Genomic DNA, 27,659 nt, shown 5'->3' with positions numbered 1-27,659 from the left:
GATTGTGAAATGGCAAAATAAAAATCAACCGATGCATATTCGTCGTGTCTGATGAAGTAAACAAATGTACTATTTGTGAAGATAGTTATTTTATTTATGAATATTTACGGAACATAGAGCCCAGGCCATCTGTTCACAAGGCTTGTCTTGCCAAGTATAATTCTCTCTATCAATAGGAAACATGCGCACACAGTCCTGTGCAGGCTCTCTCACGGGGTCGTTCACATTTGGATCATTGGGTTGGCCGTGCCGCCAGTCAAAAAACTTTTGTGGTGACCCATCTGTATCGACGAACGACAACTCGCGTTGTTTATCAAAGACACCAATAAATGTCCCACTATGGTCACCACTGAAACAAATAGAACAGGATAGCATAATTAAGCTTAACAAGTAAATGTCAAATGTGCATGTATGAGAAGGTGAAGATAACAAACAGTGATCAATCTCATAACTCCTATAAAGAATACAAAATTAAGTGTAGGACAAACATGGGCCCCAGGGCTCACGGCGGGTGTGATCAGTTGACGGGGATGCATACTCCTCCTAGGCACCCGACCCCACCTCTGGTATATCCAGGGTCCGTGTGTGTCCAACTCTTTACTTTGTATTCTTTATAGGAGTTTTGATTGATTGATTGATTGCATATTGTTTAACGTCGCTCTCGAGAATATTTCACTCATATGGAGACGTCACCATTGCCGGTGAAGGGTTCCAAAATTTAGGCCTATGCTTGGCGCTTACGGCCTTTGAGCATGCAGGGAGGGATCTTTATCGTGCCACACCTGCTGTGACACGGTGCCTCGGCTTTTGCGGTCTCATCCGAAGACCATCCCATTTAGTCGCCTCTTACGACAAGCAAGGAATACTGAGGACCTATTCTAACCCGGATCCCCACAGGACTATAGGAGTTTTGAGATTGATCACTATTCGTTATCTTTATCTTTCATACATACATAAACTAAAGTTAATGATCAGGAAACAAAGTACGTACATGTATATATTAATCATTGTAGATATCTTCATACATTTTAAAGCATAATTTCTTATTCAATTCTTATTCCAATGGTTTTGCGATCTCACATCCTTATTAGTTCCAAAACAAATAATCCTGAGAAGTTTTAAGATAATATGAGAATGGTTTGTAACTCTTTCAAAGATGACGAAAAGGAAGGGCTCCAACATAAGACCTTTAACACCTGAATGTTAATTGTTGATTTAATTAGCTTAGAATTTTTAATATTTGTTATATTGGTTGTTTAATGATGTTTATCATACACCTCTAGCTGCAATATTGAAGCCCTCTTCAACTTACCGTGGGATCTTCGTAATGGTGCAAAATATATGTATAAATAACCTGTAATAAGCTCCGTGTTTTGTCTTTAATGTTATTTACACCAAAAATTATACCAATGTTACACTTGGACATGTCTTTCATCAATACTATGTACAACAAGCAAAATTCTTTGTCTACTCAATTAATAAAAAACGGTTTTAAATCTACGTGATATAACAATTTCTGTTTCATCCAATATATCTTTATTTTCATACTTCTATGCGTGAATTTAAGGTTTTTTTTTTATCTATGATACAAGTAGTTGAGACTAGAAACTAGTTCAAATATTGTAATTCATCACTTTGGTTGATATATTTTTCGAAACAGAACATCGATTATTTAAAACATTTAAAATAATTTACTCGAAATGTTGTATGAAAATTCAATATTTTCGCCAATAATTTAAACATTTGATCTTTAACTCCCACTTTTCAAAGTTCTATTTTGAATTCTAAAACAATATCTTGAAAATTATGCGAAATTCTAGAAATTTATATTACTCCTAATATGTCCTTTAAACTTTCAAATTTTATATCATGATTTGTTTCGTTTATCAAGTGCAAAAAGGTCACTACGATTACTAGTATTGAACCTTTTTTATCAGTATTGTTAGAAGACATGATTATGTATCTACTTTATGTGATGATTGATTTGTGTTGCTTAGGTTGTGTTGACACCAACAGACAAATCAAGTTTAATTGAATTTAATTTGAAGTCCAAAAAGTACAACCTATCATTGGGTCAAATGCTGTCTGACGTGTTTCATACCGATTGTTAGGCCGTTCTTGGCACACTGATTTTTGTCTACGGATAACTCCGTTTACCTGATTAAGGTATAGGGTTCACGGCGGGTGTGAGCGGTTGACGGTGGATGCTTACTCTTCCTAGGCACCTGATCCCACCTCTGGTGTCAGGGCCGTAAATTACATGGAGGCGGAGGAGGCAGCTTTTGAGCCAAAAAAAATTAAAATTTAAAGTTCATTAGAATTGATGTTGTTTCCAATAACTAAGAACATGATACCTCCCTTAAAAAGCATTCCAAATCTTTCTTTTAGAATGAGTTAGTCAAGTAACATCTTAGAAGGCCCTAGAATCAAGGATTTTGCACGAAACGTGTTCAGTGTGCACAAAATGTGCTCAGCGTCTGGGGGCCTGGGCGGCCCCCAGACCCCCGCCTAATTTTCTGCCTCCTCCAAATTGAAGGTTAATTTACGGCCCTGGGTGTACCCAGGGGTCCGTGTTTGCCCAACTATCTATTTTGTATTGCTTACAGTTACGGGATTTATGAGATTGATCATTGTTCGTTTTCTTCACATTTCATCTAGATAAAGTGAAAGTAAGATTAACTCAGACTTCACCAATCTCTACCCAAAGTTATCGTTCCCGCTACGCTCCACTAATACCTCTGTCAACGTCTAAAAAGTTATATCAAAATGTACAAAAACTAACTTACCATATCGAACTGTAATGATAATATCTGAGCAAATCAAACACTTCTCTGAATTTTTTAAAATCAGAAGATGGTAAATATGAGACACCTGAGCGAATCAGAAGGTTTATATAAATATTCATTCATTCAATAATACTAGTATAATCATGGAATTCGTTGTTTTTGTGAACCTACTTTAAGATTTAAAGCATAAAACTTAAACTTATAAAATTATTATCCATGATGCTATAGGTATAGGTAAGTTTTGCCAAGAATCTTGACATTTAGACGTTGACAGAGGTGTTGTAGCGCAGCGTAATACGCCCTCTGGTGAGAGATTGAGACTTCACATTAAATCTAGATAAAGTGAAAGTAAGACTGACTCAGAATACCGTCAAGTTACTATACTCGTGTCTGATGTTTGAGGCCTGCACATTGCAGTGCATTTGTTATTGCTGAGATAGCGTAGTCATAGTGGTAGATCCCTTCAAGGCCGAGTGAACAAAGTTTATTGAAGTGTAAGCTATTGAGCAGCAAACTTATTAACCAATCAAAAGGCTTGATTATTCAATGGGTGTATTAAAAGGGTCTGGTGATTTTTGAGAAAAAAATCATTTCTGATGTTAGATATTAAAGATGTAACTCATTTAGTGTTGACAGCCAACCTGCTGAATGCAAGAATAAAAGCAAGATTTTAACCATAACCCTGTGTTAAGTAAACAACGACTCGAGTCTTTTCAAACCAGTAAAATATAAATTTTGTAATATAAAGCGTCTTAATTTTTCATAGTTACAAAGTTTGACTTTTAGATGACACATTTTACCTGAAGGTTACTTTGAATATGATAGATATGATAAACTTAGATTGATATCCATTTCTTTTGAAAATTTCGTAAACAATAACATGTTTACAAAACAAATACATGTAATAAACTATATACAATGAGCTTCCGTGATAATGTATAACCTTAATTATTTTGTGAAACCTTTTAAACACATTTGACAGTAGATTTTGATCATTAAAAGTGAAAAACAAGATTTTGGGGAAAATTTTGAATCAGTCCCTTTAAACTGGAATTATTATATATGATTACTTACACAAATTCACCGCCGAATGTTGATTTAATAAAGTTGTCGGCAGCTCTTGATGGGATATAAGCTAAACCTGCGCCTGTGAATTTGCGTGCACATGCCTGCGCACCATCATCAGCATTCTGCTCTTGTTTGAGTAAGAAGTAACATACATTCACCAATCCATCTCTGAATTCCTGGGTAGCGGGAGGACATACTGTGGCTGATGACAGAGAGAAGAGCTAATGAAATAACTACCAATTCTTGTAATCTTTTGTCTATAGACAATAAGAACATCCATAGCCAATACCACCCCGAAGTAGTCTGCTATGCCAGAGAATCCTGCTTGTTTTCAAAACTCGCAGACATTTTTTTTTCAAGATTACATTTTGTGGAACCAGTCACGGTAGACTAGTGGTTGGGGGGATCGCTTCGCAACTGAGAGGCCCCGATTCGAATCTCGATCCCGCCGCCTCGTCAAATCTAAGACGTTTGGAAAAAAATGTAGAATGTGGCATTTAGAAGTGAAAGTCATGGGTCTGTCGGATATATATGACCCTAAAAACGGAGGTTCCGTGTCACGGTAGGTGTTAGCCCGATAAAGACCCCTCACTGCTGCGGCCCTGAGCGTCATACGTAGTACTTCATCGGAAGCTGGTGACTTCGATATCAACATGAGTGAAAACTTCTCGAATGGAACGTAAAGCAATATACAAAGAAACAAAACATTTTGTGGAGACGATTGGCATAGCTTTAAATTACATGTAGGTTTTATTTATATTTTGTGGAGATGAATAGCATAACTCAAAACTTAATGTAGTTTATATTTTGTAGAGACGAAAGGTAATAGATCAAAACTTACGTTTCAAGGCACTTGGCATCTTATTGTTGCATAAGTCAGAATTGCAGCAACCGAATTCTAAGTTACGTTTCAAAACTGCCCTTTTCCCCACTACGGGTCCCGAAGATGGGTGGGGAAGATCGGAACCAGAAGTACAAACCTAAAATTTAATTCAAGAACAATACATGCGGATTTTTTAAATATCATCTTAAAGATAGTCACTGTAATTTCCAACAGAATGGCAGAAAAAAATATTTGCATTAACTGTTCATTTTTTAAGACTGTGCAGAATTTGCTATTTTGTTTCGTAGGAAACGCACGGTCGTTCAAGCTTCGATATGCTCACTCATCAGAGCGTGACCGACCATCAATGGTTTCCAATGATGGATTCCCCGATATCTGCTCATGTCTGTGACAGTCCATGTAAGAATCATGCAGAAGATTTTTATTTGGTGATATTTGACTATGGTTTGTTGTATGACCTTTGTACATGCGAGATGACCTGTTACGGTTTTATGAAAGGCAGATAACTGTGTTTTCTCACATAATACATAAAGAAAGCTGAAGCAATTCTCGGTCAATTCCCTAAAATTTAAAGTATACTTTCTTTTTATACATCCAATGTACTAGTTTACTGCACAATATTAGCAATCATGATGTCGGTCGTATCATGATACATGTATGCGCTTTCCTGTCCGCCCGTCTGTTAAGGTAGTACTCTATATCGTCATAATGGCTGACTTCCTTTAAAAACATGGATGAAAAAATCGATATCAGCAACATTTGACTTTTCCTTTTCTATTTAAATACCTAGCCGAGTAGCTCAGTAGGTTAGAACTGTAGGTCGCAGGTTCGAGTCCAGCAGAGGTTTTTAAAAAATTTCAGATTACCTTCTACTAAAACTGTATTTTTTGACAAAATAAAGTAAATTTGAAAATGTTCAACTTCAAATTATTGTACATATCCTCCACTTTTCATCTACATCAAATTGCTCTGGTGTAGAATATCTCCTTAACTTTTTCGTGTCCAGGTCATATCTTTCACAGTTTGAGGCTTAGGACTATTAAATCTAGTTGGCGGAAAGGTGGGTCGTGATAGATTACTATGACCTCCTGGAATTTTATGCATATGGCTACATCTACTAAAATTGTGTCTGGGTCATATATTGTGCACTGTAGGACTTAGTACAATCAAATCTGGTCAGTTAAGGGGGTGGGGGTGTCGTGACCCAAATATAGGTCACTGTGGCTTCACGAAATATTCAAAATATGTCCGGATTATACCTATGTGTCTTGTACATTAAAACTAAGCTCCATTAAACCCGGTGTACGGATGGATCTTGGAGTATTCAAACATGCATAAGCATGATGGGCATATAGTTCCAGACGGATTTACCATGTATCCTATAGCTGGTGGTTCACTTTATGTTAGATACTGCATGATTCTTAGGTACACTGCTGCATCTGAAACTGTCCTGACGTGACTGTGTGTATTTTGTGCCTGCATACCAAAACTCCACAGACAATATATTGTTTGACATAGAAACATATAATTTAGTATCTGGAATTAAATAGTTCATAAAATTGATAATATTGTACCGATGTCTCAGCGCAGCCTAGATTATAGTGGTATGTAAAATCGTCTCCTATTGTTTCCGACACGATGCATTCCTAGAAAGAGAGGAAGGAAAAATGAAAACATACTCATAAGAAATTATTTACAACAGCAGACTCGATGATATTTGCAAGTTCATTTCTTCTCTAAGATCATATTGAACACACATGAGATACACACGGAGAGAGAGCACGCAATTGATCAGCACGCTAGAAGTCGTATTCATCAATGTGTTTAAATCAAAAGCCTCGCTTCGTAATTGCAAAGTCGTGCGTTCGAACCCCGCTTGTACCTCGGCAGCGTCAGACTGCGTTAACGCGTCTTAATCGAAATGTATGAGCACCTTTCTCGCTACTGACATTAGTTATGCCAAAAATAATCTTTTAATGCTTGTATCAATACTTTGCCGGTTTTGACTGGTTCTATTACACAAGGAGCTTTATACCGGAATAAACACAAAATTTACAATGTAGTCTAATGGGAAAATACATAGGAAAGTATGTGTACACTAGTAATCAGAGCTCAGAACGCCACTGGATTATTACCAGCTGGTGTGTAAAGTTGTCTATGCAATTAACATTGTAAAATGTATCCACTACATTGCATGCTGTTCAAGTGAAAGGGTGTTTTTCATTAAATCATATCTGATATGTTTTCATAAATAATCATACCATGGTTATTGCAAAGATCAAAGGAATTCCGCGGTCATTATTCTGCGATATACCTTCATTATTAACTGATTATGAGAAAATTGATACACATCTCGTGTTTTGCTAATACAAAAATAAAGTGGATAAAGTTCTGATAATTCAATTTTATAACCATAAAAATTAACCAACATATGTTGCAAAACAAATTTATAAATGACTGAAGAACATTTCCTATTTAGTATAAATCAATTGTCTGCATTCTGAGATCGATAATATGTCGATGCGCGCGCAGTTTTCTTGGACTGTATATTCAAGGTAGCTGATATAATTAGTCAATATCAAACTAAATATACTTAAAATATTTTCCAAAATAGATTTAGTATTCCGTATTATTATATAGCTAATAAATAGTCTATTATAAAATCTGCATAAAATCTAGAGAATATTAGCGTTCAATATCCTGAGAATTTATTGAACGCTAACTTTGCATTGCGTAAATCGTATGCGCCCGAAACATTCCGAGTATGGGCGTTCAATATTGACCTTACCGTAACGACGTAAACAAGCCAAAATGGCAGACGACGATCCCCGAATCTGACAGAGGCGGTATTCGATATTTACTTGAACAAAATGTTTTACTGTACATAAATTATGATGTCCCCCTTCACAAAATCAGTTTGCTACATGCATCAATGACAGGTTTAATATTGAACAGTTAAGAAATGCACGCTGGTTATTGCACACTTTCACCTTACAATGCCAATATTGATGAATTCTCGTCTATTTTGGAGTATTTTGAGTGAAAAGGGATATAATTTAACAACTAAATACTTTAGCTATATAATAAAAGGGTTATTGAACTTATATTGGTGAATATTGGCACGAGTTGGCTGTCAAAATGCACTCGCAAGCTCGTGCATTTTAAACAGCCAACTCGTGCCAATATTCACCAATATAAGTTCAATAACCCTATACGATCTCACCTTTTTCGTCAGCAAAGAGTCTGTTTCGGAAAATGTCACGACGTCACGGTGACGTCATTCGTAGCTGTATATGTAAACGATCGGCTGTATATTCCTGGACCGTATTAGAATAGAAATAAAGTTCTTGTTTTCATGTATATTGCAGGATAATCTCCTCTGTCTCAAAATATTGTTTGAAATATAAAATTTTATATTTCAAAACAGTTCTCGGTCTCGGGGGTTATCCTACAATACACACGAAAACGCGATCTTTATTTCTTAATTCTGCTGGTATTCATATAAATAGTGGTATCTATATACATGTAAGCGTTCGAACCCTGCTTGTATCTAGGTTACATCAATCCCAATATGTAAAAATAGGTACATGTGGTGACTGTTCCTTCAGCAAACGTTCGGCATTTAGAAGTGAGAGCTGTGGGTCTTTCCGACCTTGAAACCCGAGGTCACGTGTCATGACAGCCAGTGACGGGATAGTGAATCCCAAAACAACTGTTACACTGATTGATCGCCATGCGCATATCAAAAAGCTCTCGATAGACGTAAAAACATTTTAGTGAATTTATACGTCTACTAAAACTTATCCTGACACATGTGGTTGGTCTTCACTACATTTAACTTGTTGAAGAAAACAGCGGTACAAAAAAAAAGTGTATTTATCAAATCTTAGGCATCCTCACATGTCAAGGTTTTGTGTGTATGTGGTGGTGGTGGGGGGGGGGGGGGGGGGGGTTGTTACGTAATCACAAAACCTTGAGATGTGAGGATGATGGCTCACTACACCTTGAAAGAGTTTATCAAACCAGAACGAAATAATTTAATCATGAAAGGTATGAAATGTTATAAGTACGTATACATGTATCAATAAGGCATTTTTTTTTAAAATGGGATTTTGGAGAGAAAGAAAAAACGTGATTTCAACAAATTTTCTTCAATGATTAGCACAAAAGACACTGGTGAATTTGAACTCGGAATCTACGTGTCAGTATCCCGATACCTTATTCACTGAGCTACGTAAATATCCGTACAAGTATTTGAATCGTCATCATGTGACGAGGCATCATAAAATATATATACGTCTTTATAAAGTGAGCACCAATCAAATGTTATTAAAAACCATTTACATCTAATGGCTATTCCCCACAATTTTCAATTTTATTTATTATTTCGCTCAAACCATGAAATTGTATATTCAAATCAAAATTTGATAGACTTTTACATTGAAGATTTAGCAGTATCCCTCAACTGATACTTTATATGATTGATTGATTGTATCTCATTTAACGTCCCTCTCGAAAATGTTTCACTCATAGAGACGTCATCGATACCGGTGAAGGGCTTCGGCCTATGCTCGGCGCTTACGGCCATTGGGCAGTGAGGGTTCTTTAGCGTGCCACACCTACTGTGATACGGGGCATCCGTTTTTAAGATCATCTCCAAGGACCCGTTACATTCACACCTAATGCCGAGCATTTGGGGATGGAACTGTCACTACCTGCATGTGTCGCGGTCGAGATTCGAGCCCCGACCTTCTGCATGCGGGGCGAAACGCGCTACCTCTAGAAATTAAGGTATCCACCAAGTCATCCAAGGAATACATTTTCGCTTACCTTTCCAGTACCGCAGTTGACGGACGTCGTACAGTCTGCAGGGTTGTTGACCTCGTGACATTGATAACACCTTCTGGCTTTGAAACGATTTGAATTCAATAAACATGTAAAACAGATTGCATCATGAATTAGAGAAGCGGCATCTGACGGCTTCTGTATGACATAGATGTCCCACGTCCCGAGATCAATTTTGTTTTTCTGTTCATGTACATGTACTAAATAAGTATGCCCGCCTCCTCCGCAAAAAAGTATTGATTGTCAATGTGCTATGCATTCAGAGAAAAACAATTAATGATTACTTCTTAACTGAAACTTTAATTATCTCTTTTAATCAAAAGAGAACTTGCTCAGGATTACGCCATTTCATCTAAATTGTGATTAATTAGTGAAGTGTAACGTTATTACGTAACAATCAAGAACAACTCTAGGTAGATCTACAGTAATTACTGAATTTCATTCAGGATATTGTTGCAGTAATTTTCAAATTTTGTTACCATGATGTTTTTTTTTTCATAAACAATACTTCCAAACCAAGACTAATCTTACTTGATAATTACACCCCCGAGTTTGTTCATTAATTTGTGTTTAGAATGACTGTAAGGAGAGCACGTATGGCAAACTTACAACATAATCCACAGAAAGCCGGACAATCTGCTTGTCCCGAGGGAGAGTTGCAGAAATTCGGAGAAACTTCAACAAGCAGACGACATGCATCAGTGCTGATGTCTGCGCATGTGGAATCAGCAGCCGTCGAGACTCGGAAAACTGAATTGTATGCATAAAGTTAAAACACCAACATATATCTCCACAGTCATGGCAATACTACAACATACAGTCTTATTATCATCTCATATGTCATTGCGAGAAGGGATATAGTTATAGGAACGCTTGTGTGTGTAACACTGAGCTTGTAGACACTCTACATGCCACAGTGTGTGCTCGATTGCACTGATACATGTACTTCACATGTACATGTAGCTTTGTAATCAAGAGGAAGAACCCTATTGATTTTGGGGCCAAAGGTCAAAGATCAAGGTTACTACAGGACTTCATCAAAAAGATTGTGATCACTTCTCGATTGATTTGATGCTTCTCGTGTACCGTTGCTATCAAAAGAGGAAAAACCCTATTTATTTTGGGTCACTAGAAGACTTCGTAGAAAAAGCTTGTAGACAGACGCCATATTTTTACTCGACCCATTCAATACTTCGTATGTAGCTTTGTAATATCAAAAGACGCAAGCCCCTACTGATTTTTTTTTTTTGGAGTCAAAAGGTCAAGGTCACTAAAGGATCTTGTAAACACTAATCGCGAGGGTATATGCCCCGCTATGCGGAGCTCTTGTATATTTTTAGAATCCTCATTTCAAGTTTCTACACTTTCCCCAGCTTTCAATTGTTCATAAAGTGTTACCTATGCATAGCGCTTATAGCCTTCTTTTTCGTGCCAACGCCTACAGTAGGAGGAGACCTCCATTTCCAATCATATCCGAAAGACCAGCTGTGAGTCACTGATTCCTAAGTCGGGTACTGGGGAAGAAACAGAAACTAACTATGGTAAACGTGGGGATGGAAAATTGAAGACGGATCTTCCGGTTGCGAAGAGAGCACCCTGATCGCTAGGCTACTGCGACTGGCTGAAGAAGTGTCCATAACTAGAATAGTCAGCGTGTCAATAACTAGAATAGTCAGCATGTCAATAACTAGAATAGTCAGCGTGTCAATATCTAGAATAGTCAGCGTATATCGTTAAATGGAAACAGCTTTTAATCATTATTTTCGTAGATACATGGATCGCTTAAACAAATTAAGAATTTTTTTTTTAAATCGTTTGGAAAGATTTATTGAAATGATAATTACTCTAAAAATCATTCCAGATATATTGTGTGTTGAAATATGATTGCATTTTCCATTATAATATATGGTCATTAGTCAGGGAGAATAGACCATAAACATCAATTAAAATCATCACTAAATTTCTTCCTTTCCGTGCTTTTTATGGCCATAACTTTTTAAAATTGATTAGTTAGTGATATTCTTGGTAAAAATAAAATACAAAGTTTGCAAAAATGTTGTTTGATTTCCAAATGTATCATTAGGTACAAATCTGTCATATAAAGGGAAAGCTACATGTAATTAGGGTGGGGTCGTGCATTTTATTAACCTTGCTGTTGTTTTGTTTATGAACATTCCTGCAGACGCCTTGCACGCACGGTCATCAGGGGGGTGAAGCCACTTATCTGCACGGTACATATACATGTATATATATCCAAATTGTGTTTTTAAAAAAAATCACAGTGTCCGGTATAAAATATTAAAAGAAATAGAATAAACAGTACACAAACTTTGTGTACTGTTTATTCTATTTCTTTTAACATGTGTATATATATATATATATATATATATATATATATATATATATATATATATATATATATATATACCCCTTTCAGCTATGTATGATCTTATTTTCGTTATTTCAGTCCGTCGTCTGTCCATTTTGAACATGATTTTACCAAATATTGATTTTGGATAAGCGACACAAGGGGTACAGGATAGAGACAGAGGAAACCATTGTGTTATTTTCCTTGGACGGGTGCAATGATATGTCTAGTATATTCATGCGTTTCAGGATGCTCTGAAAATGATGTCCGACTGTCCGGTTTCTTATTTAAATATTTCAAATAATGTGCGATTGATAACTTTAGTCATGTTAGCAGTATACCTGTGGAGTTTGAATTTCAGAATCGCTTAATCACCAGTATCAGAGAAAGAAAAAACACAGACCGATAGTAATTCTTGACATTTTCTAAACAACACCATAAACTATAATGCACAAACTCTAATTACATTGTTCACCTCATTAGGAAGTGACAATGTTTGGTCATTAACAATGTAGAACTTATTCAGTGTATCGAGCTTAAGATTGTTGATTGAAGACGGAACAGTCCATACCTGATAAAACAAGTGCGATCCCTATCATGGTTATAACTTTATTGTACCGGGGACGTTCTTATCACGGGGTTAGGGAGCATGCCTCGTTATTAATGCGAACAAGGTCGTCATTCACTGGTAACACGCAAAGCAAAGTTATTAAACACAGCCAAATGTAATCTCTGTCCGAGATCTAATAGATATAAATAGTATACTCTGCTTGATATATAACTAGACAAAATCCAATATCTACTGTAAGGTCGTTCTTTCTGGTCCTTTGTAAAAGCTTCCCATGGAAATCTGGATTAGAATAGGTCCTTAATACCCCTTGCCAGTCGTAAGAGGCGACTAACTGGGGCGGTCCTTCGGATGAGACTGTAAAAACCGAGGTCCCGTGCCACGGCAGGTGTGGCACGATAAAGATACCCCCTGCTCAAAGGCCGTAAGCGCGACCTGCTCAAAGGCCGTAAGCGCCAAGTATATGCCTAAAATTTGCAGCCCTTCACCGGCATTAGTGACGTCCCCTTACGAGTGAAAGATTTTCGAGTGGGACGTTAAACAATATTCAACCATCCAACGAATCTTTGCCAAAGGACACGTAGCTTTAACGGGGGTTTTCAGCTGCAATATGAAATTCCTTTTCTGTATTTTCAAATTCATCTTTAATGTTCACTTTTCCAAAGGTCAATCGGGAATGCTTACTCCTCCAAGGCACCTATTCCCACCTCTGGTAGTTCCGGAGGTCCGCATTTGTCTTGTTCCCAATTCTGCATTTTATAGGATTTATGATATTGATCACTGTTCATTATATTCGCTTTTTCATACAACATGTATAGTTGTAAATTCGTTTCATTTTATGAATTTAAACTGTCTTTATCTATTTAATCATTAAACAGCCCAGCTATTTCTTTTGGAAAATCATGTCGAAGTTTGCACTTGTTTGATCACGAATTATACTTATTCTGGACCATCGGGCATGTGTATTTTAAAAATGTTATTTCAGGTTCTAATTTTTTTTTAAAAGTCGACAAAAATAATTTAAAAAACTGCAAAACTCAACGCAAGTATGAAGGAAATTCAATTATCCTTTTAAGAATTTCGTCTTACGTGAATTTTCTAACTTTCATGTTACTTAATCACCAAATACTGGTGTTATGGAACAGAAAAACACATATTTTCTCTTTCTCTTCACCCAGCCGAACATAAATTATTTCCTGTTCTATTATCCAAAAAATAAAATAACCCACACAAATATTGTAGGTTGCGACACTGTTAGCCAATTTTATTCATGTAGGTACAAAAGACGCGCGATTCTTTAAATCCGTGTAAAGGCAATCCAGGATGGTGAATGTTATCAAAACACCAATTGGGAATACGAGTCAAACTACTTCCACACTGGTGAAAAGGAACTCATTTCCAAATTAAATGAATATAGGCCTACAAGATAACTGCAAAGAAAATTTATGCATAAATGTAAATATACACTTAAACTTATATGCCGTAGCTAACTTGTTGAATGATATTTATGATTCGAACATGACTTTATATACCCTAATGACTAAATAACTACGAGCGATAAAGTAGATCCCGAAGGCGGTTTAAGGAGATACCCTACATTGTCATAATGGCTGACTTTCTTTGAAAACATGGGTGAAAATATAGATATCAGCAATATTTATCTATTCATTTCAAAGTAGCGCAGTAGGTTAGAACGTCTACTCACGACTGCTGAACTGCAGCTACGGGTTCGAATCCAGAAGTTTTAAGGAGTTATGCTACACCAGAGAAATTTGATATGGGTGAAAAGTGGAGGATATGTACAACAATGTTTTGAAATTGAAAACTTTCAAATCTACGTTATTCAGTCAAAAAATCCAGTTTTAGTTCATAGAAATCTGAGAAAAATTCAAAACCCCTGTTGGACTCTAACACGCGATCCACGTTCAGCAGCCGACGTGCTATTTTCTCTCTTTTATTGATAATCTTCATAAAATATCTATATATACTTGATGATAATAGTAACTAAGCACAAAATATTTAAAACATAAACATCAAAATATCATCTGTTTCTTTGACTAGAGGACTTTTGTACAAGATTTTTTTGTAGAATATATCTTTTCTGTTTTCAGCAAGACAAAGTTGATAATGATTATATGAAATATAGTGTCTTAAATGTATTTGCATAAGCAAGATATATCAACATTTTTGTTTTCTTTTAGAAATATTTGTCTCCGTCTAAATATGCTAAATCTACAGAGTGATATAAAAAAAATTAATAAAAATTACATTGACATTTTTCGTTTCAGGTGGCAATATTGACATGAAGACTACTTCAAAGTTCAAATTATTATAAACTGAATTATCACAATCCTTCAATAGATGTTCTAGATGATATAAGACGAAATTATCTTTAAAATCAGTCAATTCTGTATATATCAGGTGGTTTACACGATTGTAACGACGTGTTAACCTACTGAACTACTCAGCTAGGCAATGATTTATTAAATGAATAAGCAACTATTACTTTTATCCATGTTTTAAAAGGAAGTCAGCCATTATGACGATGTAGAGTACCCCCTTAATTTTTTTCCAGATTGCTTTCTACTAGATATGCATTTTTTTTTTTTTATTAAAGAAAGTAACTTTAAAAGTTTTCAATTTCAAAATATTGTTTCACATATCGTCCACGAATACATGTACATTATCAATTCATCATTTCACACTGAACAAAACTACTTGTTGCTAAATGTACACTAGGTACCAATAAATAAAGCATTCTAATTATCTCGAATTGGTATCTCTAGTGTAATATTTTTGTCAAAATATTTTTTCGCGTATGATTTAATTTTTTGAAAGTTAGATTTTGTGTACATCGACTTAAACACCTCTTCTTGCACTTCAATTTCCTAAATGAGCACAAAAACAATCATCAGGCTCCTAGCAACAATGGGTCTGCCCCCTGTTACTATTACATACAAACTTGGTTATTATACCCCCCAGAACGAAGTTCAGGGGGGTATATAGGAATCACTCTGTCTGTCTGTCTGTCTGTCTGTCCGGGTCATAACTTCTTTGTTCTTTGACATAGCCATACCATATTTGGCACACAGGTGGATCACCATGAGACGATGTGACGAGTACCTTCATGACCTCTATATGACCTTGAATCTTGACCTCAAGGTCAAAATTAGTTTTTTTTACAATGGATTCGTGTCCGGGCCATAACTTCTTTGTTCTTTGATATAGGCATACCATATTTGACACATGACTGTATCACCATGAGACAATGTGTCGGGTGCCTTCATGACCTTGACATCAAGGTCAAAATTAAAGGTTTTTACAATGGATTCGTGTCAGTACCATGACTTCTTTATTCTTTGACATAAGCATACCATACATGTATTTGACACATGAGTGTATCACCATGAGACAATGTGTTGGGTACCTTCATGACCTCAATATGACCTTGGACTTTGACCTCAAGATCAAAATTGATTATAGGGTTTTGACATAGTCATATCATAAGACATGGGTGTATCACTATGTGCCATGTACATTCATTACCTCTTTATGACCTTGACCTTTAATCTCAAGGTCACAATTATAGGTTTATACCATGGATTTGTGTTCGGACTATATCTTCCATTTTCTTCTACAAAGGCATACCATATTTTACACCCAGGAAAGAGGTAATTTATACCTATTAACAACACCCTCTGGGAGATTGGGGTAAGCGGGGGGTATTAGTGAGCATTGCTCACAGTACCTCTTGTTTTTACATGCAGAGATAGATTTATAGTCAGATAGACTGCCCCCCCCCCCCCCCTCCCCCCTTAAAAACAAATATTGTCGTGAATGGTAGTGGAAATCTAAAATTTAACTGATGAATGGAAATGAAAGATCAACCCTTGCCGCCTTCTTTCTCGAGCTTTGGATTTTAGGCAATATTATGAAGTCAACCCTCCACCCCCACCCCCCGCCTGTATAAACGATGCTACGTGCCTGATTGTATCAAATGCTTTCATTGTGCTTTCAATTCTAGGTGTCTGTTGTTTTTGAAACAGAAGACTATTGAAATATCCTCGGTATTAATTGTATAATTTGGCCAGAAATAAATGTCAAATACACCTATAACACCCCTCCCCCCTTCCCAACTCTACAATTTGACAAAGTGCATACTTTAAAAAGTTTTCTCCATAAAATCCAAAGGCGGATCCAGCGCCCCCCCCCCCCCCCCACTTGAATTTTTTTCATTACCAAAAAAATTACAAACGCCCACAAAAGAGCAAAATATACTTATCTAGACGTTATATGTTCATTATCTAAATGAAAAAGAACCCACTCTCTTATTGGCAAAATTTCTTTAGCTTCCGGGGGCTTTGCCCCCTGCACCCCCATCAGTGCAAAGCTTCAAGGCAACCCCAGTCTTCTAATGAGCCCCCCCCCCCCCTCCCCGTTATGAAATTCCTGGATCCGCCACTGAAATCCATTAAATTAAACCTTGTTTTTGTCATAGATATATTACAACCTGTTAGAACTTGGTATACTATAGAATTTGGTAACGTAAGCTTTAGTATACACTATTTGTACTATTTATGTGAAGCTTAGGACCTCAATCGTAAGCGCGCCCCCAACTTCTGATATAAGGGGAGTAACTGCAAAAATGTAGGCCATCATCCACGAAAGACATTTTATTGTCATAAATATAAACATGTTTCATATATATGTTATACTAGTCGAATTGCTGGTAGTCTGTTAAACTAAACTCTTCTGGCCGAGAATCAATTATTCACGTAGTTGAGAGTCAGAATAATCTTGACTAAATCGTTGGAAGCAGTATCAACTTCTACAAGTTTATCAAATTATTGAACTGAGTCAAACTACAGTGTAATTCAAAGTTTAATCCAATCGATAAAGCTTGAGGATGAGTTTATCTGATTGATTGATTGTATCTTGTTTAACGTCCCTCTCGAGAATTTTCCAGTTGGATTCTTCAGATTTTATCATAACTCCACAACTTCTGATAAACCCTTTACTTTTTTCTGCATACACAGAAGTCGCAATAAGGACTTGTATAGACTTTTTACTTTATCCCAAGTAGTCATTTCTCTGACACGAATCTTGCTGAACGACTGCTCAAACAGTAATTTGTCTCCTTGAAGAACAATGAAAACGTACCTCACACCGTCTGTCAACACGTTAAACAGAGGAGTGGTACCGATATTGTGGCTGTTTTTTCTTTTTGTCAGTCGTTCTGTCTGAAGTATACAAAGTTCGATTACGGCCTGTGCTACAGATTCAGGACGGAGAGATCCTGAACTCTTCGCTTCTACAGCTCCAACAACATCCCCATCAGAATTGACTATTCTGTAATCAAATCTACAGTTGGGGAGATAGGAACAGTCTATGTTTCTTTCGATTTCAACGGAAAGATCTAAATATGAACACAACGGAAAGAAAATTTCATTCAATATAAGTCTTGCTCCGACTTCTGTTCTACAGAGAGATGTAAAGTTAAGTGTTTCTTCGGAATTTCGATTGCTATGTGTAACCGTTGACGACGCTATCTTAATTCTACTTCTAAAGTTTGACACCATCTGATCGACAGGTACATGTATTTCACTAGCTGGACCACTGTGTTGATCCAACTCTAATTCCTCCACACAGTCTTCAAAATCAAAATAGCGGGCAAACAATTCTATCCTCCACTGAGAACACGGCTTGTCGATGTCGTCTTTTTGACTGGGAGACCGTTCAGATCTCACACGCGTTCTCTCTATAGAATGATCTCTTTCCAATAATGGAATCTGCTGTGCGCTCATGTCAGCCAACAGTTCCGTTTTATCCACTGCCGACACCGGAGGGATTTCCTCTTCATAGTTCATATCAAATTTTACAAGGCTCGAGCTCTTTCCAAGTTTAGAATCTCTGTTACTTGCTTGAAATGAAACATTAGTCTTGAAGTTATCGTTTTCTTTCTTATTACTTAGTCCATTGCCATTTATGTTATCTGAATTCAAGCTTTGAATAAATGCATTTCCATCTATATGTTCAGTATTGTTCTCTTCTTCAGCGTCCACATTTGCCTTAGAACTATGATCTGTATTTAATTCGGACGACCCAACTTCATTGACACTGTCACGCTCCTTTGTATCCGCTCGCCATGATGTCGTCTGCCGAATATCAAATGATACTGGACTTTTACGTGATTGAATATCCGTCGTGTCAGTTGACGGTTTTGCATCGAATTTCCGTATACTGCGTCCAGAAAAATATTCTACAATTTTCATAAATGCATTTTTGGTATATGAACTCTTCGCAGTATCCTCCGTGCTAGTTAGATCCTCTTCCAATCGTTCCGGAGATCGGTCACGATCCCGTTTTGGCGGAGGTAATTCGGATACCTCAAAGTCATTTTCATTCCCCTGCTTTCTTTTCCGCGGAATGGAGAAATTTTCATCTTCAAGCGATTCGTCCATCGACTCGTCATCACTAATGGCTATAGGATTTTCGCTAGAATTTTCTAATAATTCTACATTAATAAAATCAGGTGAGGATACATTTTTCTCGTTGCTAGGATGGGATTTCCGATGACCTTCATTATTTGTTCCTGCTATTTCCGTCACATCTGTTTTTCTATTCGTCAAAGTATGAGAGTCTCTATTTACATCTGCAGAGGCGCTTGAACCATCAGCGTGAGTTGACGTAATCCTTGTTCCCTGGTCTCCACTTGGAGACGATGATCTGTCTACTTTTTTACGTAAAGGTGGTCGGCTAAATACATCGGGTTTTCGAAAATTTTTGGTCACTTTTCTTAATTCCTCCAAGTTTCCTTTCACTGGTATCGGTTTTTCCGTCTTTTCCAGTAGTTTATTTGCGAATGTCTGAGATAAATACTGTGTTCCGGGAACTTTGTCCTTGATTTTTATGCCGCTTCCAACCTTCGCCTCTTTGCGGGAAAACGTAATCGGTTTAAGAAATGAATCCCATTTTCTTTTATTTTCTGAAGTAGACAAAAATCATATAGATATTATTGACTATTATGCAATGTATGAATAACGCAGACCTCCCGTATAATTAATTCCACGCATTGCTTGTTGGAGGTGGCACTTAATACATTGTTCAAAGTACACAGCCAGAAATGATGAATTAAGATATATATAAAGCCTCTTATCCTAGATACATGTAGATCTACATGCAAGTTTGTTTTGGTTTTTTTGTTGTTGTTTTTTTTGGGGGGTGGGGGGGGGGTCGTAATCAAGTACACAGCCAGAAATGATGAATTAAGATACATATAAAGCCTCTTATCCTAGATACATGTACATGCAAGTTTTTTTGTGTTTTTTTTTTTGGGGGGGGGGGGGTCGTAATCAAATCTTGACTTTTTTCATTATTAGAAAATACCCAACAAATGCCCTATTGTTTACGTTAAATGTGAAATACTAGTGTTATCAAAGTATAAATTATGTAAAAATCCAAGCTAAACCGGACTGATATACATGTACATGCAATAGTCAAACAAAGGACCATGGTGACCTGTGAATATGGGCCATGCATAGATATTATTGTAGCCAATTTAACATCGTACAAAATGTTTTTCCTGACTTTTCAGTTTCGGATTTTTTTTAAATATTACATGTATATCAATCCGGTTTAGCTTGGATTTTACATTTTTCGCGGGTGCACGAGCTTTAGTAGAACTTGCCAGCCATTTACAAAGGACCATGTGCTGATAACCCTACCTGGTTTTTTGAGGAGAGAAACTTCAAAGGTAGTAAGTTAAATATACCATTTCATATGCAAGTTGTTTTACAATGTACAAGAAAATTTGCATGCATATATTAATTGTTGAGAATTTAGTTGTATACCAATTGTTGTTAGTTGTTTACAAAAATGTTTACTTACGAAAGTACATTTTGGGTAACATGTTTAGAGTTCACGTTTGTTATATGAAAATGCATAACTTCATCGTTACGTTGGTAAAGTATATGTTCATATGATTCATATTAACGTTCGTTGTATTGAAGGCAATAGAATTACGCTGTAAAATGTGTGTGTGAATTTTTTGTGCATTCATGCATCATGTATTCATGGTAATGTTTTCTTATGATTGTTTATGTGTGTAAAATTCTATAGTGTCTAGTAACATGTAACATGGCTTTTTTTATTTTCTAGTAAGATGAATTGGTTTCTGTACAGTGTGTGCTGGTTTTCTAGAGTACATGTGTATAACAGCTGTATAGTATTTACTGCAAACAATGTTACTCACTGACGTTGATAGGGTACGGATTTGTTTACTCGGGTTACGTTTATCAAGTGTTGGGTAATTTTTCGTTGCTATGAAATACTTATAAATACTTGTTTTTGTATATTTGTTGTAAATCACACATATATACGTATGGATGCTTACTAGTGAATAAAGATATGCATTTACAATGAAGTTGACTCTGAAGCGGGGTTGATCAGTACAGATGTTTAAATTAAACTTGTTTAGCTGACATGCAATCTTGATTGAATGTGTTTTTATAAACATTAGTCTGATTGCATGCAGATAAGTCAACAAGACTTCTGTACCAAACTTATATAAATAGGTTTTAATAATTTTTACAATTAATAGAATATGAAACGTATTTATGAATCTAAATTAAAATGAATAATCAATGGAACTAAGCACTTTAAAAGAATCTCTTATAATTCCTTAAAATAATTTAAATGGTCCATTTTTTTCTATTACACCGGTCGAGCTATATATAAACTGAAAGTTCAGTAGCACTGCTTTAGTATACAATTTTTACAAAAATGAACATTTCCTGATATAGATCTGATCTATTTATCTAAAAATGTACGACATGGGACGTCAAAACCTACCAAGTTTTATTAGGTTAAGATACAGAAGAATGTCTCGGGATTATATCACTCAATGATGTTTATACAACTAAATCCAAACCCCACCTGGACTGCATATAATGTTTATTAGCTCGTATTCATATTACAAAAGTACAGGTGAAGAATGTGTGTGACAGCGTAAGTTACTGGTGTAATTTGGGTAGCAAGAATTTAACGAAGACAAATTTGCAAGGGAAATGAAAAGAAAGATACATGACACCATCTATTTATAAAATATCAGCAAGCATTATGAAAATTTTAAACAAAGTGGAAAACTCCACTTCTCATATTTTTCCAATTGGACCTGCGCGCTTTAGGCTAAGGACCGATTGTAAAAACAAATGATTTTTTGGTTGTTGTTTTTTATATATATATATATATATATTTATTTTTTTTAAAACATACATACAGTATCTATATATACATGCATTCTGCAAAGAAACTTGTACAAAATGTTTATAACAAGCTACCAAATTAAAGGTACATATATGTATATATTCTTTTCTGAGAGAGAGATGCATAGTCATTTTCTAATATATTAAAGGTACATGTATATTTATTGAAATTTATCATTTTTTAAGAAGAAAAAAAAACCACTCACTCAATGAAATAATTGATTAAACACAAATGTTTCTCATACTGAATTAACGTTGTTCTCAAAATATCAAAGACTGGGTTGCGAGTACGTAGTAAACGACTCTTATCATCCATGCATGACATTTTTATCCCAGCTCAGAATGTGATACAGTACACGACACGAGTTTTATGCGTGTTCCACGCAACGCGGTGGAACAAATTTGCCCCAAACACGGTGGACCTTTAAAATTGTCGGCACCGTTGGAGTCCCTTTTTTCCGCGCAAGATAGACATTGAAGTTCACGGAGGATGTCACCTGTACCTCCGTCGATGCCACCGTGTACCTCCGTGTGATAAAACTAAGAAATAATTTCCGAAATGATTCACCCAAAAAACCTTTTCGCTAGGCCAGCATGCATGCCCCCACCCCATTAATTATTTAGAAATTTGCTATCAATCATTCAATTCTTGCAATTGTTGTTTAATGATACGTTGGTGTTTTCGGTACATATCCGTATGTAGACTTCCCTGCAGACGTTCACACCTTTTTATGAAACGCCCAAATTCTCGACATCCTGTATATGAACACCTGTGTTATTCCTACCACTCGTCGGTACATTGTTTCACGGCACGTGCAGCACAATTTCACCAAATAAAAGAAGGGTCATGAACAACGACAATCACATGCCAGTAATTTTAATTTGATAAATAGCAGTTCAAAGATGTGTACTATAAGCAGTGGCTTATTTTTAACGTAGGGTTTTCATTGTAATTAGGAATAGATAATGGCGCGTAAAATATCGAAGAAAATATGCATATCGCAAGATTTGAATTTCATCGCTTTCAAACTCGAAAACTACACAAACTGTTTCATTTAAAACACATGTAAAGTAGTTTTAGGTATGAAATGAATTAATTTTGCTGAAAAAATTTAAAAGTTTCAAAACAGGCGATGTGTCCTTTAAGGTCAGCTATATACTTGTACATGTTTACATTGGAGATGAATTTCATTATGTACTCACCTGTGATGCAGTGTGAGCAAAGAATCAAATTTTTATCACCTAAACAAATAAATATTAAAAATATATTTACTTTTAAACAAACCGTTAGAAAACTCCGTACTTTCATTAAGAAAATAATAAAATAAAATGTGCTCCTCTACCTAGAATGTCCATACTTCACATTAATAATGACACGTTTTTTTCTAACTTGATAAATACTTTATTACACGCATGTATTATTTACTAAATGTATATATAACAGCTTTTTGTCTTTATATTTTTGTATACCATTGCATAATGGTGATGAGATCCAATAAATTGAATTGAGTACATGTAGTCTTGAAATATCACAAAGTATAGAGTTGACAACGATTGAAATAAAAATGCAGACGTTTTCTCGTTTATTCAGTGACTCACAAACTTGCGCGTCTTCTGAATGAAAGTTGTAAAACAAACGTACTAGGTTTTTGGTCAGTTGTAACATAATACGGGGGTAAAATTCATATTATATCCGCTAGCAATGGGTTGTGGGTCAACTGTGCCTTCGTGGACGAAAAATCTTGGCTAGCGAAGATGGAGAAAAATGCCTAGATAGTCCGCTTGCATTAACATGCATTATGAAGGTGAAATCGAAGAATTATCCAGTAAATCCAATGATGTTGCAGTATATATAGCATGTATTTATTTTATTTTTGACTAAGAGGGAGATAGACAGCTAAGCACGTAACATCGTTTTAGAAGGGGGGGGGGGCTCATTCATTAGTCCTAACCCGGACCAGCCGAAAAATTCAACATGTAAAGAAAACAATATGGGAAATAAAAAAAAAGTATCAGAATGAAAATGGATGGATAATTAATCAGAAAGAAATTGTACTTTCAAGATTTATACTGAACGTATTAAACTGCCCGTACCTGCATACATTCATGAATATTATAATCAATGATTACCAACGCTCTCTCTCTCTCTCTCTCTCTCTCTCTCTCTCTCTGTTGCTTTCATTATCTAATGCATCTAAAGATTAAATTAAAGATTTTAATTATCAATAGCGTACATGAATAAAAGCAAATAATCGTTAAGCCATTTCTGTTTATATTGATATTAGTCTTTTTTTTTCATGTATTGTATTGTATTGTATTGTTTATTGGCTTTAAGCCTTACGGCTCATCAGCATAATACATATTCAATTACAAAGTATAAACAAAAAAGATGTATACAGTATGAACTAGTTGCATTTGACACCGTGGATTTACATCCTTAAATATTGATTAAGGTTTTCGTAATCGGACAATTTAAGCACCATTTTTGTTGTTATTTTATTGCTTGTCAAGAATTTTACACAATTTAACCGGCAACATACCCTGAGGCAGGGTTTGACACTAAGGCACGTCCGACATAATAAACAAGAAACTACCAATCTTGAACCGTGTGGTGGAATAATCTCTATTTTCAGTTCTAATAAATAAGTCGCGGTCGGCAGTGATGTTTTACGACATCTACTCGATGCTAATTTTAAACAGTTTATTTGAATTGACTATAATACAGTGTTTATTAGGATAATAAATTACGTCGTAAACGTTTGTCATTTACATGAAGTATTTAAATATGGAGAAACTATCAGGGGTTTTTCTGGAAAGTTGGTCAGGGCTAGTGGATATAAAGTCAGGTTTAGTAAAAATCATTTGAAGTAGCCCGACTGGTCTAGTGCTGAAAAAAGTAAATTTCAAACCCTGGCCCCTTCTGATACATTGAAAAATATAAGTAATGTTAGCACGGGGCTCTATAAAGTTCAATCTGCAGTTTGCTCATACTTCGTCATTCAATAACTTATTTAAAATTAAAAAAAAAAATTGTCGGGTTAGCGGTACTATGATGTATGACTATAACAATGACCTGTGTATAACTTGTACATTCCATGCAAATTCGAAGGGGTTTTTGGCTCAGTAGAACAATGGGGTCAGCTAATCCGTATATTTGAAATCAACAGAAGTGCTTAGCTTCTTGCGGAAAGTGTAAAATATATTGGGTCGGCGCAAGATACCCGTGATCTTAGACTAGATCTGATATCGCACCGACCCAATATATTACACACTTTTCATAAGAAGTCAAAACCCAAACTAGCTAACCGTAATTTAGTTATGCTGTGACAAAGACCCCGGGAATTTGCATGGTATATACTTATTATACAAAAATCATTGCATTATCAAGACACTCCCGATAAACATTTTTTTTTTATGAAAACCTCTTATCAAAGTACATTGAACATAAGTCTCGGTCAAATGTAATTAACTCGGGATTTTAAAAATAAATTATTCGATGGTTTGTATTTTTGCTTCTATTAATTATATAATAACTTAATTCCAATTTGTTAATCATTGACAATGCTCTAATTTCTATATTGGATTAAGTTATATTTGTCAAGATGCATATTAACACAATATGATGGAAGTAATTATGTTAAACAGCGCATTTGTCAGAGAGAGAGAGAGAGCACATCGGTAATTATTAAATATCCCTATTACATGCTGTACATGTATGCTTTTCATTTACTGAATATACTAATTCACATTCAAAACAGGAATTGCCTGCAATATAGAATTTAAGAATATTTTAATGAAGAAAGAAGACAAAATGAAAAAAAAATCAAAATCAGGTTTTCTCAGAAACATAATATATAGTGTTTGGTATCGTTGGAATTGGCTCAAAATACTGAAAAACAACACAAGTATCAGGGGGGGGGGGGATATTGACATTTTTTTCTTTTCTTAAAATTCCACTCTTATCTTGATTATTTGGCCTGCGGCACATTTTCAAATCTCCCGCAAGGCGCCCGTGGCCAGAACAAAGCTCCTAGAAGCTGTGTGTATTCGCAAATAACACACACCGTGGAACACGGAGGACACGGTGTATCTCCGTGGATTTTCTACGGTGATCTTTCCACGGTGGGGTGTATAAAACTCGTGTCGTGTACTGTAATTATCGTGTTTAGGGACAACCCCAGGGCTTTCAAAAGTAGCCGGTAGCCGGCGGATTTCCGTCGCCTATAGTAACATTAGGTGCCGGCTACTTTAGTGACAAAAATGTATGTGCAATGAAAAAAACTTTTATAAAACTTTAAACATCTTCCAAACTTTAGTAGACTCAGAAATCGCGGCCGTATCAACTAGGATGTAAAAACGTGTTTACTTGTGCTAAATTTAGTTCAGGTAAATACCGGCACCTGATTGGTCGTCTGTTGGTGTAGAAAATAATACTTCAATTGCAATAGTCGGAAAGCCTCGGATTTACCCAAGTCGTGACAACACAGACGAGAAGTTCCGAAAGATAACAACAAGTCCTGAACGTAAAAATCAATGATGTTGACGGAATGAAGAGAACAAATATCCTGTTCAGTTTTGGCTTTAAAAAGGCCAGAAGTGAAAGTGATACGAGTATAATATCAATCAACAATTTTAAAGCGAAAACAGAATTTAATCAGGAAAGATTTCAGACTTGCTATTCTTTTTAATTTGCAAATGCCCATGTGGTATTAAATAAAAACGAAAGTAGAATTTTTCAGCACAAATCTGTAGCTGTTAACTTGAATTTGTGGAAAAATAAAATTATAGGTCATTTAAATGTTACTTATTAATTTGTAATAAAGATTGTTTGGGTTTATTTAAAAATATTGGGGTGAGCAAAACATGCAGTTTAGTTCATTTCAACAATACTTTCTGCATGTAGAAACTTTCTTACAGAACAATTCAGTCTTATAAACTTTCAGTACAAATGTAGAAATAAAAGTGAAAGTTTCTGTTCAAGCAAAGACACTTAAAAATTAATTGATACAGCATTGTAAAAAATGATTACATGTAGTTATCTTGATGCACTTTATTTTTCATTTTGCATCAAAATTAGTACTTTGCAATGTTGAATTTTTTAAGTCTTTGCATGAACAGAAAATTTCACATATGAAACAATAAATTCATGGTAAAAGTAAAAATTTCAGGCAAAAAAATGACAATTTCAAAACTGCATTTAAGTGCCAGGAAACCGCCAGAATGCAGGATTTTGCCTCATTTACCCCAGAGCCGTAAGGACGCGGAGCATTGGATCGCCTTCTACTTTTTCATTTCAGCCTCCTACTTTTAAATTTGTTGAAAGCCCTGCAACCCAGCTGTATGTTTACAAGTGGGCTTAGAGTACGCAATAATCGAGAACGGAAAACATTAAATGCGATGTATAATGATTGACTCACCTATCAAGTCCATCTCGCCAGTCCTCTGTTGGAGTTTTGTATATAAACGCACTTCCTGGTTAGATGGTAATTTAAAAAATGTTGCGGTTTGTGATCAGACTATCAAGGGCGTACAACTCTGTACAGGTTGTAATAACACATTAGAAAGGATAACTCTTTTCCGTAGAATGGTGAGACTGGTTGTAGAAGTATTTAGCGCATAGTAACAATTATATTTAATCCGTTGTAATACTGTAGCGTGATTATTGAACTAATTCTAATTCAATTACATCGCCATAGTTTTGGGCTGCTGTTACATGTATCCTGAGCAGGAAACGTGTATGAAAATTGTGAAAGTTAAGCAAGGGATTTGGGCCCATGAATGCGACTAAATATATATGCATTAAATGCTTAAAAATATTTCTTCTCTCTGACTACCTACATATGTATAAACAAAATATACATATTATTATATTAGTATCTAACCTGTGATCGTCTTAAAAGCTTACAGAAGGTAGAAA

The 27,659-nt window shown here is 35.7% G+C and overlaps 1 pseudogene; it reads right to left on the bottom strand.

Annotated features, from left to right (window-relative positions):
- Positions 1-72: 72 nt before the first annotated feature.
- Positions 73-27,244, bottom strand: LOC125676092 (uncharacterized; annotated as a pseudogene).
- Positions 27,245-27,659: the final 415 nt, after the last annotated feature.

The sequence above is a fragment of the Ostrea edulis genome, chromosome 3 (genome assembly GCF_947568905.1).
Source record: "Ostrea edulis chromosome 3, xbOstEdul1.1, whole genome shotgun sequence".
Lineage (NCBI taxonomy): Eukaryota > Metazoa > Mollusca > Bivalvia > Ostreida > Ostreidae > Ostrea > Ostrea edulis.
The sequence above is the reverse complement of the archived record's forward strand: the minus strand, read 5'-3'. Positions and strand labels throughout refer to the sequence as shown.